General features: G+C 36.3%; 1 protein-coding gene across 9 annotated transcripts in view; it reads left to right on the top strand.

Moving 5' to 3' along the window:
* EPHA6 (EPH receptor A6) overlaps window positions 1–16,347 on the top strand; it is a 938,174-nt gene that overhangs the window by 791,598 nt on the left and 130,229 nt on the right. The window lies entirely within an intron of this gene.

The following is a 16,347-nucleotide window of genomic DNA, read 5'->3' as shown; positions in this document are numbered from 1 at the left end:
ACTAGACTAAATATTTTTCACCCCAGCAGAGGTCACATATGTGCATGTCACTATATTCCTTAATATTTATTTATCTACAGAGACATAGCCAATTTTCTTCTATAAAAAAGACTGACTTTTGCTATTTGAATTGTGTTATATGTTTTTCTTCATTTTTTATGTGAATAAATGATCTCAAGCATTCTTCACTTCATTTTTTGCACAGTGTTATTTGGACAAAGTCTGTGTGCATCTTACCTCTCTCTCTTGATCCCATTTCCATTTATTTTTCTTCATTCCATGCCTTCTTCTTCCAACTGATCTCAATATTAACAGTAATGATATATTTACACTGACTATACTTGGTGTCCAGATTCAATGTTAGAAGCTGAATTCAGCAAAATCATCTAATTATTATAGAGCAATGCTCTTCACAAAATGCATACTCTCAAGCAAGTGTGCTCTTTAAGGCAAAATGAAATTCATAGGCATTTAGGGACCTAAACAATTTGTTCTTTTCTATAGCCATTCTCAGAATACATTTGATAGCTTATATCCATTTCTCCTGTAAATGTGCAAAATTATTTTAGGATAATTTATCAGGACCTCCTATGGTATTTGAAATGCATATATACTTATGCCCTTCCATTATGTTTATCCAGAAATGCATTTTTATCAGATACATATCAAAATGACTTATTATCTAATGATGCTTGAGATTTTTTATCGACTATATCCTAGAGCTGAATATGGCAAGTAATGTAACAGATACTCATCTAAATTGCTGCTGAAAATTGGATCAAATGACTGCCACAAGCAAATTAGGAGAGAAATGTTAGTTTCAGATATAAGTTTTGTCCTCCTGAATCATGACTTAATTAAAACATGTTGTAAAGAAAATATATATTATAAAATATTTACTCATAAGCATATAACATGTTTACAAGTGGTAAGTTTCATGATTTAAATCTTAAAAACCAATATTTTTCAGCTCTATGCACAATTGGTTAGACACAGTACAATCTGGGAAAGAATAAATGTTCAAATATGTGGCTACTTTTACTGATACAATGAGAACCTTAACATACACTGTCTCAGTTCATCTTGGCTCTGCCACTTACAGGTTATGTGACCTTGTGACTTGAGCAAGTGACTAACTTTTCTGTGCCTCTGTTTACTTATCCATAAAATGGGAATATTACTTGTATCCACTTCATGCAGTTGTTGTAAGGATTGAGTTGATCATTGTAAAGCATATAGAATAATGCCTGACATATTGTAATGGGTAGAGCAAGGACTGAAACTCAAGTTTCTGAATCCAAAAGCCATGATTTCATACACATTAAATTCTCTTATCTTAAATTACTTATTACTTCTTCTTATAAGTTCACTACCATCTCCCCATGAGGTCTTGTGTCCCCCTCCTCACATAGAATTTCTATTAAAATAAAAATCATATGAATGGGATAAAAAAACATAGGGTCAGTACTCCCTTTATACTCTTTTTTAAGATTCTTTCTTTCTTTGTAATCGTATGTCTTATCTCAGAAGTTCAAAGTGCTTCATAAACTTTATGTCAATAGCAGATACTCAGCTCCCCGTGGCAAGCGGAGATAATATATATATATATTATATATTATATATATATATATATCCCACGTAGTCTCAAAAGCCAAGTCATTTTTCAATCTACTGCTTTAGAATTTGATAATCACAGCTTCTGCGAACTCAGAGAGGAGGAAGTGGCTAAGTGCATGCTGTAGTAGGTGAGCCATCCGCAGCTCATTAATAGCATTCTGTGCTTACTGGGGTTAATCAAGATTTCCCTTTGGTCTCCCACACTATTTGAAAATCACTTCAATTCCCTGTTTTATATGAAGGAATGTTAGCAAACCAAGTAGAAGATTACAGTCTGGTGGCAGTGGCTGGCTGGTTTTGATACTCTACTGAGTGTATAAACCTACTATTTGGATCCTTGCAGACATTTCTCAAGAAATATATTAGCAGATGACGGTGTGGTTAAGTAAGCATGTTTGTGTGTAAGTGTGTATGTGGGTGTGCATGTGCATGTAAATATGGAAAAGGAGACATAGGTAGGTATATAAGTATATGTATGTGTTACCTTTTAAAATAAAATGCATTTTGACCCAGCAAAGTGGAGCATCAGCCTGACTGCCCAAATGATATGACCTCACTGGTGTGTAAGTTCTCCTGGCTTTTCCAAGGAAATGCTCTAGTATAAATGAAGCACAGCCCTGAACCTTATTCCTGCACAGTCTAACTATACATATGGATTTCATAAACACTTTTATTGGCACTTACCTGGCAACTATTCACCCCTAAATCTTTGGACCTCCTTTTCTTATAGCAATATTAACTAGCAATCCAAATAAAAATAGTTATAAAATACTTTAAAAATTTGAGATATCATATGTCAAGCACAAAAAAATTACTCCTTTATTTAATAGCGTTTTTAATAAAATAATCTGATTATGTTTTAAAACAATTGCTCTGGTTGTTGTACTGAGAGGAAACTATAGTGAGGTACAGATGGATACAGGGAAATCAGGAGGCTTTTGCAGTAATGCAGGTAAGGAGATGATGGAGGCTTAGATTAGGATAGTTGCAGTTGAGTTGATGGAAAATGGTAGACTCTGTGATATATTTTGAACATTGAGTCAATAGCATTCACCAGGAGATTGGATCAGGTCTTAAAGCAAAAGAGAATACTCAATGATGATGGCATCCACAAAATAAGGTTAAGAATAGGCAATAACTTCTTTCTGTAGCTATTATGACTTTATTGTAATGAATATCTTGTAGACCTAAAACTCCAAGAAAATGTCTGGCACATAGTAATGTCTCCATCTATTATTATTATAACATATTTCAGAAGGTGTCATTAGTTTTGAGGTTTTTAAAAAATATTTACTAATGAATTTGCTGCACTGGGTCTTTGTTGATGCATCTGGGCTTTCTCTACTTGTGGAGAGCAGAAGCTATTCTTTATTGCAATGCATGGACTTTCATTGCAGTACCTTCTCTTGTTGTGGAGCATGGGCTCTAGGATGCACAGGCTTCAGGAGCTGTGGCACACAGGCGTAGTTGCCTCACAGCATGTGGAATCTTCCGCGACCAGGAGTGGAACACCCGTATCCCCTACATTGGCAGGTGGATTGCTTCTTAGCCACTGGATCACCAGGAAAGCCCACTCACTATTTTTAAATTGTTTTTCTGTTACTTCTTGGTCTACTTTTCCTAGTGGCTAAAAATATTCTTAATGTTCACCATTTTTAAAAATCTGGGTATACCTCACAAATATGAGTATTTAAATAATACATATAAGTGCATATCAGCATTCCAAAAGCAGTGTGAGAAATTTGAAGATTTTCCTTGAACAAATGCAAAGCAAATATTAATTTAAAAAATTAAAGGGATCTTTTAAATATTTATGTACTCAAATTATAAATCTAGTAAAGATGGCATTTTACCTTATGCTAGTTATATATTAATAATGAGAGCTGTGTTTTATTAGCACACTTTTCCTGTAAATTGTGTTTTGTGGAGTTATATTTGCGCTGGGGTGTAAGAGCATAATTAATCCACATCACATTCATTTTATATTCAACAGTAGAAAAAGAGTGAATTACACTTATCCACCAATATCTATCTTTAAACTCTAAAAGTTACAGTTGAATTACATCCCTTTAATTACATTTTTTCAGAAAAAAATATGTGAAACTTCATGTCAATGAATGCTATTATCATATCTGTGCCAGTTTAATACCAAAGCCTATTCTAAAAATATGTGACAGTAAGCATCCAAATATATGAAAGCACAGTATACTTGGAACAAAGCGTATCAACAACTGAACTTTTTATTCTTAAATTAGGAGTTAGAGCATCAATATACAATAGCTTGAATTGATTTCTTTAAACATTTTAGTACTATAAAGGTGTGTGTCATCTGTAGTGTCTGGTACCATGTTGTATTTTCTAATATTCCCATTAATTCTCATTTTGCATACAGGACTTTATATTAAAGTTTTTAATCCATAGGTAATTTATACTATAGTGATATATAGAGATATTGAATACAGTTTTCTGAACTCTTCTATAGTCATTCCTAACCCCTCATTTCGGAGAAGGCAATGGCACCCCACTCCAGTACTCTTGCCTGGAAAATCCCATGGACGGAGGAGCCTGGTGGGCTGCAGTCCATGGGGTCGCGAAGAGTCGGACATGACTGAGCGACTTCACTTTCACTTATCACTTCTATGCATTGGAGAAGGAAATGGCAACCCACTCCAGTGTTCTTGCCTGGAGAATCCCAGGGATGGAGTTGCACAGAGTCGGACACGACTGAAGTGACTTAGCAGCAGCAGCAACCCCTTATTTGAACCATACAGGAGAGATTTATTTACAAAACTAAATATTAGACTCAAAACTTGCAGTTCTCAACCATGCCTGGAAGTCAGAATCTCCATCCTACTGAGATTTTACAAAATACACATGCAGTACCCAAGCAGATATATTTTGCAAAAATTTTCGCAGTAATTCTGATGCACTCCAGTGATGCTTCATCAGGATCTTGGCACTGTGTTACACCCTCCCCTAGATGCTAAACAAAATGTTTAAATTTTATTGGCTTTATTTAAGTGCAGCACACAGTAGCTATTGTAGTTTACCTTTATACAAATCTAAGCAAAAAAAAAAAAAAAATCAATTTCAATAGAAAGCTTCATAAGTTAAAGATATATCTTAAGATTCACTTTAAGGTATTAAAAGATAATTTGAAATCCAGCTGTCATGTTTCACAAATCTACTCTTCTTCCTAGATTTTTTACATGTATTAGAGATGACATTTTTAGTTTCCTTATGATTGAAATTTCCAGTTCCACTCTTGGTGGCCTTTCCCTTCTATAACTAAAAATACAACTTGGCCTAGCTTCAGTGCAAATTCACAATTACTACAAAATAATAAAGCCTTGAAGGATTTAGTAAATATTCTACAAGAAATTATAATAAGATTTTCAGCTGGGGCGGTCACAAAAACCAAGACTTGAGTTAAAAGGAGATATTGACTATTATTTGTTCAGTGGTTATTTTAAACAAGAATGATCTGGTCTTTTCAGACCTATAAAAACCTTAGCTACTTCTTTTTCTAATTCAAGAACATTTTAAAAAGTCATAGCATGGTCAACTTCCTGATTTAGAAACATATAAAAACTGAATTTTAACTTTAAACTTAAGTTATAGAAGTAATCCTCCAAGGACTGTTTTCTGCAAAGTCACTTATAAATCAGTTGTTGAGAACTCAGGATGCATTTTCCCATAAATATTTCTTTTAAAGCTTCTGCTTAAGTCCCTAGGCAGATCCATAAAAGCCTCTTTAATACAGAATACAGCTCAAGGATGTAACTTTCAATACAAAGAAGACCTGTAGTTTCCTTCAAAAAAAAAAAAAAGAATAGATTTCCTGCCTTATTTTGGGGGGGGTGTGGAAAAAGTCCATTTTGCTGCAACATCCATCCTTTTCTTAATATCCTCTTCTCAGATCCTCAGATGTTTAACTTTTTCTGTTTTAGATTCCGTGTGGTAGCCTACCCTACCTACCCTTCTCATCCCTCGGCTAGGCTGTTTTCTGCTTCATAGAATTACCTGTAACTTGGACATTCACCCCATCCTAATTGTCCCCATTCTTTCGTTGCTCCCACTCTTTCATTGTCACAGATCTTAGCTGGATATAAAACTAGATTAATTCATACTAATGTGTGATTCACAAATATTACTTTAATTCCCCCGGATATTTTTGCATTTTTACATGAACTTGTAAATCCAAATAATTTTTTTTCATTGTACATTATTCTGGTGATAATACTTAATATAAGATCTACTCTCTTGACAAAATTTTAAGAATACAATATGGTACTGTTCACGATAGGTGCATTATTGAACAGAAGCTCTGGAGTTTATTCATCTTGCTTAACTAGCCCTTTATGCCTATTGAAGGTTGTTCAGTCATGTCTGACTGTTTGCGACCCCATGGACTACAGAGTCCATGGAGTTCTCCAGGCCAGAATACTTGAGTGGATGCCCTTCCCTTTTTCAGGGGATCTTCCCAACCCAGGGATCAAACCCAGATCTCCCTCATTGCAGGCGGATTCTTTACCAGCTGAGCCTCAATGATGAGTAACTCTCTATATCCCCCTCACTCGGTCCCTGAAACCATTTCACCTTTTGATTTTGTGAATTTGGCCCAAGCAGAATTTTAATAGTGAAATTTCAGTTAGAAAAAAAAAAAAAAGAAGTGACAACATTCATACAATATGGATGAGAATATTTGGGGGCTAAGGGACAATTAGAAATATGGAATTCATCTCCTCTCTGTTGTGACTCTTCAGAGATTCTCATCATCAGTGCCTTAAAAAAACCATTGTTTCTTTCAACACCTAGTTTCCTCAGAATGTTCTCAAGCAACACAGAAGTAGGGAAACAAGAGGTTAACAAGGTGTCCACTGTTTGTATACCTCAGTCTCTTGTAAACCACTTAGTTAAGTACATTTCCTGCATAGCCATTTTGTAGTTCAAGTCAGCATTTTTGGAAGTAATCATTTTACAACTCTCTAGCTCACCCTTCTATTTTTGTCACTCTGTTTTGAAAGGCAGGTGCCATTTTTTTTATAACTCATGGTTAGTAAACCAAAAAGGTCTTTTGACATACATATTAACCAAATGTTCATTGCTTCATTTTAAATCATAAATTGTTATTATCCAACAGTATTTATTTCACCACTTTTGTAAGGGATCCTTGCAAGTTGATTTATTTACTGTAGCTAACCGAGACACAGCATAGTGAATTGAATTCTTGGCAAATATTTGTTAAATGATGACATGCAATTTTTATTAATTCTCCTCTGGAATAATAGTTTATTACTACTAGGTATAGTGTTGTTTATCACTCATGTTTAATGTTTTTAGGATACTTAGTCACTGTAACAATTATTTACTCTGTACAAAAGAGTATTGCTCATTTTTCAACAAGAATGTTTGATGACAGTGATATGTATTATGATCCACGGATCTTTGATGGTTTGGAAGGCTATTCTGTTGATGGGCTCAACATTACTATAATTCTATAGGGAGGACCTAGAAACAGATAGTGCAGAGATCTGTATAACATGTTTATTCCCCTTTTCTTCACTCTCTAGCAAAATTACAAAATTCTGGAGGTCATAATCAGAGGTGAAGATGCTTACAAGTATCATCAATATTTGTCATTTACTCATGATTTTCTCAGAAAATCTCTTGTAGTAAATCTAACTTCCCATGAAAAAGACTTCAAGAAAATATTCTACTATTGACTAAAAGCCAGAAGTACTTAGTCCATTAAGAGAAAAATAAATTCAGTTCAGTTTAATCCAATGAGTATCTGTTGAATATCTACTGAGTGCCAGGCATGGTGCTAGGTCCTGAGATTTAAAAGTTGAACAAGACATGGCAAGCTTATTACCTGAAGTGAGATTATGGTCAAGCTAGTGGGAGCTCCAAACACAAACACACACACACACACACACACACACACACAAGCTTTAGCTAATGTGAGTATAGACAAGACGCTTTGAGAGCAATGAAAATAAACATTTTCCAACTTGATTCCTCCACTTTCCTGACCAATTCCTCACTCCTTGCAGGTCCTGCTAGCTGTGTCTCTAAAATAGATCTCAAACTTGAATCAGTTCTGAGTTTTAGTCACCAGTTTCTCTATCCTGTGTTACTCTTTGTTGTTGTTGTTCGGTAGCTAAATCGTCTCTGACTCTTTGCGACCCCATGGACTGCAGCATGCCAGGATTCCCTGTTCCTCGCTGTCTCCCTGAGTTTGCTCAAACTCATGTCCATTGAGTCAGTGATGCCATCCAACCATCTCAGCCTCTGTCACCCCTTTCTCCTCCTGCCCTCAATCTTTCTGAGCATCAGGGTCTTTTCCAATTAGTCAGCTCTTTGCATCAGGTGGCCAAAGTATTGGCACTTCAGCGTCAGTCCTTCCAATGAATATTCAGGGTTGATTTCCTTTAGGATTGACTGGTTTGATCTCCTTGCAGGCCAAGGGACTCTGAAGAGTCTTCTCCATCACTGCAGTTTGAAAGCATCAATTCTTTGGTGCTCAGCCTTCTTTAATATGTTCCTAATTGGTCTCTCCACTTCTGTTCCCTACACACAAGTCAGTTTTTCATGCCCCAGTTAAAATTTTATTTTCTGTTTCCCTGCTTTCAAATAAATATAGGTAAAATGGAGGAGGTACCTTTCTCTTTTGCTTATTACTTTGATTACAGCAATTAGCACAATAACTGGTCTGCAGTAGAGGTTAAATGAGTCTTGTTTGAAAGAATGAACTTGGGATTTTATTAACGACCTCCCAGAAGATATGATGCTTATAAAGAAAATCTAGGTTGCCCAAAGACTAGAAGGGCATTCCTGGAAGAGGGAACCATATAAGCAAAGCACATTAGATGAGAAATAACATGTTGTTGGGGTGAATTAAACACCAAAAAAAATGAATCAGAATAGGATGTGAAACTAGAGACAAAGGCAAAAGCCATATCTTTGTATCGAATACTATACTCTGTTCTGTCTTTGAAGGGTTTTAAGCAAATAATCAACAGTGATATTTGTATTAAAAAACAACAACAACAACATGTTGTTTTTTAAAAAAGTTCTTAGACAATAATGTGATGACTTTAGGACAACATGGCCCTCAAACCGTACATTTGGGCTAAGCACAAACTAAGTACTTGAGCTTAACCTAGGATGAGTGGACCCTGAGAGACTTTACAGTGTCTGGGGGGCACAACCCACAAGATTGGCTTGTGAAAACCATCAGCAAGAGCTTTTATTGCTGTGGAGACAATGTGACATGCCAGCGACAGCTCCGATCTGGGAAATGTTGTGCTCCGGAGTCTGAGAGGAGGTTGTGTGGAGCTCTGCCGTTTTCAGAAGTCACAGATATTATATGCAGCTTTCAGAAACCACCTTCTAATCAGGCTCACCCTCTCTGTCGCTTAGAGGTTAAGGTCCGTGTTTCTCAGCCGTCAAGCTGAGAGTGCAAAGGAAAAGAGTGAAGACGAACTGAATTCCAGCTCCCAAGCTCTGAGAGGCAGTGTATAAATATGCCACATTCGCTCTCTTTCGTTTGAATCTGTCTTCCTGGGGAAAAAACCATATGTCATAAAAAAATTCATAGTTTCTTTTTGATTAATCTCTAGAAGGCAGCCCAAAGATATTAAATCCCAGCACTCTCACATTTTTCTCCTCCCCTCATAAACAATTCAATTCAATTTGAATTAATATTTACTGAGTGCTGACACAAGGCATGGCATATAGTGGATGCTGTGATAGAACTGCTGCATAAAAGAAAACCACTGTCCTACCTTAAAAAAAAACAACATTTTTTATACAAGGCAATAGGAATAATGTGGCAGTAGCAACCAGTGCACTACAAGATAGTATCAAAGGTTATTTAATTCAGTCAGTGTTTATTAACCATCTGCCTTATTCAAGAAAACCAATATATCCTAAACCATACTTGAGAAGGCTTATGTTAACAAGAACTAGAAAAAGGAATATAGATTTTGTTGAAAGAGAGAGTCTCATCATTTGTAGAGAAATAGATTTTTGCCATACCTCATGTATGAATAAGTGGGGCCTCTTCCTTTCAGCTAGACATAGATAAATAGATCCTTATTTGTTGATTTCATCTGGAGTGCTGTTTGTTTACTGTATACCTTGATTTATTGAACTAAGTTAAGCTGCCTAAACTAGCCCAGACTGGATCACTATAGCACACTTGGGGTCAACAGTTTTTCAGATAACTCCAATTAATAGTAGAAGCTTTGGAATTAACATATATATGCTCTAAAATTATAATTATGTAAGCTGTGCCTGGATTCAGATCCTGACTTCACCATCTACTAGGTTATTAAATCTCTTTGCCTTTAAGTTTGATCATCTAGAAGATGGAGACAGTAACTACTCTTATATCAGAGTTGTTTCAAGGATTAAATGAGATAATACTTCTAATGAGCTTATAACTGTGATTGGTACATAGTATTTAGCGAATGTTAGTTATTTTTTCCCTATAAGAATATGGTAATAATTGACATTTATGAATTCCCAGAAGAATATACAGCTATTTTGAGAGCTTCTCTTTAATCAGGCACACATTTTATAAATAGCAGATAGATAGACAAATAGATAGATAGGTATTGTTACAGGTTTGGTTCACTGGGAAGGAGATCCTTAAAAGATTTTTATGAAGGAACTTTACTGGGGAGAACTCTCAGAATCAACTCCCTTATTCCTATCAGCACTTTTCTATGCCCCACAGATGTAGATCCTGAGATACATAATCAAGAATCAATATTTAACAAAATGAGTTTTATTGTTTCACCAAGTACATTCTTATATAAAATTATTTTTCCTGTTGCTGTTCATGTAGCAGAGAAGAATATAAGAATACTCATATAGGTTAGTTTGTTGCTATTGTCTTGATTCATGTTAAGACTCCTGAACTTTTATGCACCAGAGGTTTGTACCACTAGTGAGAACATCAAAAAGTGAAAAAAAAAGGCAGATGCATATCTTAGTTCACTTATAAAAATACTTTTAACCTTATGGACCTCGGGAAAAGATCTTGGCCATGTAAAATAGAAATAAACATACTACATTGTATAGACCCATCATAGAACATGTAAAAAGTAGTTTATATTCTTTTCAAACATCAAAATCTCATTTTTAATGATGCCTTCTGTAGTTATTAGTACTATGATTGCTCTGATGCTGATATAAAAGCAGTTAATTCAAGTCTTTTCAAATGTTGGTGATAAGAATAAGTTAAAATAATTTTAAAGTAACTTATGTAAAATAGAAAAGGGAGAATGCCCAGATTCATTGTACAAAGCCAGTATTATCATGACAGTAACAAAAAAAAACAAATAATCCAATTTTTAAATGGGCAGTTTTTAAATCCATATTTTTGCAAAGAAGACCTACAACTGGCCATCAGATAGATGCAGAGATATTCAACATCACAAATCATCAGGGAAATGCAGATCACAATGAAATATCACCTCACAGCTGTAAGGATGTCTGTTATCAAAAGGACAGAATTAAAAATGCTGGCAAAGTTGTGGAGAAAAGAAAACCCTTGTACAATGTTGGTGGGAATATAAATTGGTACTCAGTACAGTTCAGTTCAATTGTTCTGTCATGTCCAACTCTTTGCGACCCCATGGACCGCAGGATGCCAGGCCTCCCTGTCCATCACCAACCCTGGAGTCCACCCAAACGCATGTCCATCGAGTCAGTAATGCCGTCCAACCATCTCATCCTCTGTCGTCCCCTTCTTCTCCTGCCCTCAATCTTTGCCAGCATCAGGGTCTTTTCAGATGAGTCAGTACTTCGCATCAGGTGGCCAAAGTATTGGAGTTTCAGCTTAAACATCAGTCCTTCCATTGAACACCCAGGACTGATTGAACACCCAAAGAACACCCAACACTCCTTTAGGATGGTCTGGTTGGATCTTCTTACAGTCCAAGGGACTCTCAAGAGTCTTCTCCAACACCACAGTTCAAAGCATCAATTCTTCTGTGTTCAGCTTTCTTTACAGTCCAACTCTCACATCCATACATGACCATTGGAAAAACCATAGCCTTGACTACACGGACCTTTGTTGACACATAATGTCTCTGCCTTTTATTATGCTGTCCAGGTTGATCATAACTTTCTTTCCAAGGAGTAAGTGCCTTTTAATTTCATAGCTGCAATCACCATCTGCAGTGATTTTGGAGCCCAGAAAGATAAAGTCAGCCACTGTTTCCACTGTTTCCCCATCTATTTGCCATGAAGTGATGGGATCGGATGCCATGATCTTTGTTTTCTGAATGTTGAGCTTTAAACCACCATTTTCACTCTCATTTTTCACTTTCACCAAGAGGCTCTTTAGTTCTTCTTTGCTTTCTGCCATAAGGGTGGTGTCATCTGCATATCTGAGGTTATTGGTATTTCTCCCAGCAATCTTGATTCCAGCTTGTGCTTCCTCCAGCCCAGCGTTTCTCATGATATACTCTGCATAGAAGTTAAATAAGCAGGGTGACAATATACAGCCTTGACCTACTCCTTTTCCTATTTGGAACCAGTCTGTTGTTCCATGTCCAGTTCTAACTGTTGCTTCCTGACCTGCATACAGGTTTCTCAAGAGGCCGGTCAGGTGGTCTGATTTTCCCATCTCCTTCAGAATTTTCCCTAGTTTATTGTGATCCACACAGTCAAAGGCTTTGGCATAGTCAATAAAGCAGAAATAGATGTTTTTCTGGAACTCTCTTGCTTTTTCGATGATCCAGCGGATGTTGGCAATTTGATCTCTGGTTCCTCTGCCTTTTCTAAAACCAGCTTGAACATCTGGAAGTTCATGGTTTACGTACTGCTGAAGCCTGGCTTAGAGAATTTTAAGAATCACTTTACTAGCGTGTGAGATGAGTGCAATTGTGCGGTATTTTGAGCATTCTTTGGCATTGCCTTTCTTTGGGATTGGAATGAAAACTGACCTTTTCCAGTCCTGTGGCCACTGCTGAGTTTTCCAAATTTGCTGGCATATTGAGTGCAGCACTTTCAGCATCATCTTTCAGGATTTGAAATAGCTCAACTGGAATTCCATTACCTCCACTAGCTTTGTTTGTAGTGATACTTCCTAAGGCCCATTTGACTTCACATTCCAGGATGTCTGGCTCTAGGTAAGTGATCACACCATTGTGATTATCTGGGTTGTGAAGATCTTTTTTGTATAGTTCTTCTGTGTATTCTTGCCACCTCTTTTAATATCTTCCGCTTCTGTTAGGTCCCTACCATTTCTGTCCTTTATTGAGCCCATCTTTGCATGAAATGTTCCCTTGGTATCTCTAATTTTCTGGAAGAGATCTCTAGTCTTTCCCATTCTATTGTTTTCCTCTATTTCTTTGCATTGATTGCTGAGAAGGTTTTCTTATCTCTCCTTGCTATTCTTTGGAACTCTGCATTCAAATGGGAATATCTTTCCTTTTCTCCTTTGCTATTCACTTCCCTTCTTTTCACAGCTATTTGTAAGGCCTCCTCAGACAACCATTTAGCTTTTTTGCATTTCTTTTTCTTGGGGATGGTCTTGATCCCTGTCTTCTGTATAATGTCAAGAACCTCCGCCCATAGTTCATCAGGCACTTTATCAGGTGTAGTCCCTTAAATCTATTTCTCACTTCCACTGTATAGTCATAAGGGATTTGATTTAGGTCATACCTGAATGGTCTAGTGGTTTTCTCCATTTTCTTCTATTTAAGTCTGAATTTGGCAGTAAGGAGTTCATGATCTGAGCCACAGTCAGCTCCCAGTCTTGGTTTTGCTGACTGTATAGAGCTTCTTCTTTGTATAGAGCTGACTGCAAAGAATATAAGCAATCTGATTTTGGTGTCGACCATCTGGTGATGTCCATGTGTAGAGTCTTCTCTTGTGTTGTTGGAAGAGGGTGTTGCTATGACCAGTGTGTTATCTTGGCAGCACTCTATTAGCCTTTGCCCTGCTTCATTCTGTACTCCAAGGCCAAATTTGCCTGTTACTCCAGGTGTTTCTTGACTTCCTACTTTTGCATCCAGTCCCCTATAATGAAAAGTACATCTTTTGAGGGTGTTAGTTCTAGAAGGTCTTGTAGGTCTTCATCGAACTGTTCAACTTCAGCTTCTTCAGTGTTACTGGTTGGGGCATAGGCTTGGATTAGCGTGATATTGAATGGTTTGCCTTGGAAATGAACAGAGATCATTCTGTTGTTTTTGAGATTGTATCCAAGTACTGCATTTCAGACTCTTGTTGACTATGATGGCTACTCCATTTCTTCTAAAGTATTCCTGCCCACAGTAGTAGATCTAATGGTCATCTGAGTTAAGTTCACCCATTCCAGTCCATCTTAGTTCGCCGATTCCTAGAATGTCGATGTTCACTCTTGCCATTTTCTGTTTGACCACTTCCAATTTGCCTTGATTCATGGACCTAACATTCCAGATTCTTATGCAATATTGCCCTTTACAACATCAGGCCTTACTTCTATCATAGTCACATCCACAACTGGGTGTTGTTTTTGCTTTGCCTCCATCCCTTCACTCTTTCTGGAGTTATTTCTCCACTGATGTCCAGTAGCGTATAGGGTACCTACTGACCTGGGGAATTCATCTTTCAGTGTTCTATCTTTTTGCCTTTTCATGTTGTTCTTGGGGTTCTCAAGACAAGAATACTGAAGTGGTTTGCCATTCCACTGGCAAAAGTTCTGAGGATCTTAGATATAAATTGTATAAATTGTTACTACTACTATGAAAACAGTATGATGATTCCTCAAGAAATTATAAATAGAAACTACTATATAGTCTGTCTGTCTCACTTCTGGACATATACCCAAAGGAAACTAAAGTATTATCTTGAAGATATATCTACTCCCATGTTCATAGAAGCATTATTCACAACAGCCAGAATATGGAAACAGCCAAAGTATCTGTGATACTTTGGATGAATGGATTTAGAGAATTTGGAATATAATATACTGAAATACTATTCAGCCTTAAAAAAGAAGAAAGACCTGCCATTTGACACTATGTGCATGAACGTGGAGGACATTATGCTGAGTGAAATAAGTCAGAGAAAGATAAATACTGTATGGTGTCATTTATATGTGGCGTCAAAAAGGAAAAAGTTAAATTCATAGAAACAGAGAGTGGAAAACTGGTTGCCAGGGTTTGGTGGGGGTGGAAAATAGGAAAAGGTTTGTAAAAGGTCACAAACTTATCAGTTATATGATGAATAAGTTCTGAGGATCTAATGTATAACATGGTGACGATAGTTGCTAATCCTGTATTGTATAATTGAAATCTGCTAAGAGACTAGAACTTAATTTCTTTAAAAAATAAAAAATTATGAATGTGTAACAAAAAATTATCTTGCATGATAACCAAATGGTGGAAGTGACTCTAATGTCTGCCACTGATGAATAAATAAACAAAATTAATACAATATTATTCTTCATTAAAAATGATGAAATACTGATATGTGCTATTGTACAAATGGACCTTGAAATGTTAAACTAAGTGAAAGAATACTGCCAAAAAAACTACACATATTGTATGAAACCATTTATACGAAATACCTGAAACAGATAAATCTAAGGAGATATCAAGTTTAAGAGTAGTTGCCTATGACTGGTGGAAGGAGTTGGGGGAGATGGAAAGTAACTGCTAGTGAATATGGGGTTTGGGGGAGAAATGATGAAAAAGTTCTCAAATGCTGATGGTTACACACTCTATGAATAAACTAAAAAAGAAGTGTATTGTATGCTTTAAAAGCATAAATTATATGGTATGTGAATTATGTTTCTTTTTTTTTCATTTATTTTTATTAGTTGGAGGCGAATTACATTACAATATTGTAGTGGTTTTTGCCATACATTGACATGAATCAGCCAGTGACTTATGTTTCAATAAAGCTGTTAAGAAAAAACTTAGAACAAAGTTTTAGCAAATCATAGCCAACACTGTAAATAAATTACGCAATGAAGTGGGATTTACCTCAATATGCATGACTGGTTTAACTGTCAAAAATCACTTGTTACTCATCACAGCAAGTGGGTAAACAAAGGAAAATGACATGATCATGGCAAAAGATAAATAAAAAGCATTTGGCACAATCTAATGCCACATCATGATAAAAACTCAGTAAAATAGGAATAGAGGAGAACATCCTAAACTTGATAAAGACTATTTACCCAAAAAACCAACAGCTAAGGTCATACTTAATTTTAAAAAACTTAAAGCTGCCCCGCTAAGGTCAGGAACATGCAAGGATGGCCACGCCCACTACTTCTTTTCAGTATCATTCTAGAAGTACTACCTAATGCAATAAGACAAAAAGTGGGAGGGATATAGTCTTTATTCACAGATGACATGCTATCTACATAGAAAATCTGACAGAATTGACCAAAAAACCTAGACTAATAAACATTTTTTTTCTTCACATGTATATGTCTGGTTGTCCCAATGCCATTTTTTGAAAAGACTGTTTTTTCTCTATGGTATTTCTTTTGCTCTATGTCAAGGACCAATCGACTGTGTTCATGGTCGGCTGTCTATTCTGATCCCATGATCAATTTGGATCAATTCTTTCATCCACTCCACCTTATAGCAGATAAGGATGTGAAAAGGTTCTCCACATTATATGATGTTAGAGAAATAAAAATTAAAATAAGATACCGCTGTGCTCCTATTACAATGGCCAGAATCAGTCACACTAACAACACCAAATGTTGGT

The sequence above is a fragment of the Odocoileus virginianus genome, chromosome 25 (assembly GCF_023699985.2).
Source record: "Odocoileus virginianus isolate 20LAN1187 ecotype Illinois chromosome 25, Ovbor_1.2, whole genome shotgun sequence".
Classification (NCBI taxonomy): domain Eukaryota; kingdom Metazoa; phylum Chordata; class Mammalia; order Artiodactyla; family Cervidae; genus Odocoileus; species Odocoileus virginianus.
This window is presented reverse-complemented; position numbering and strand designations above follow the sequence as displayed.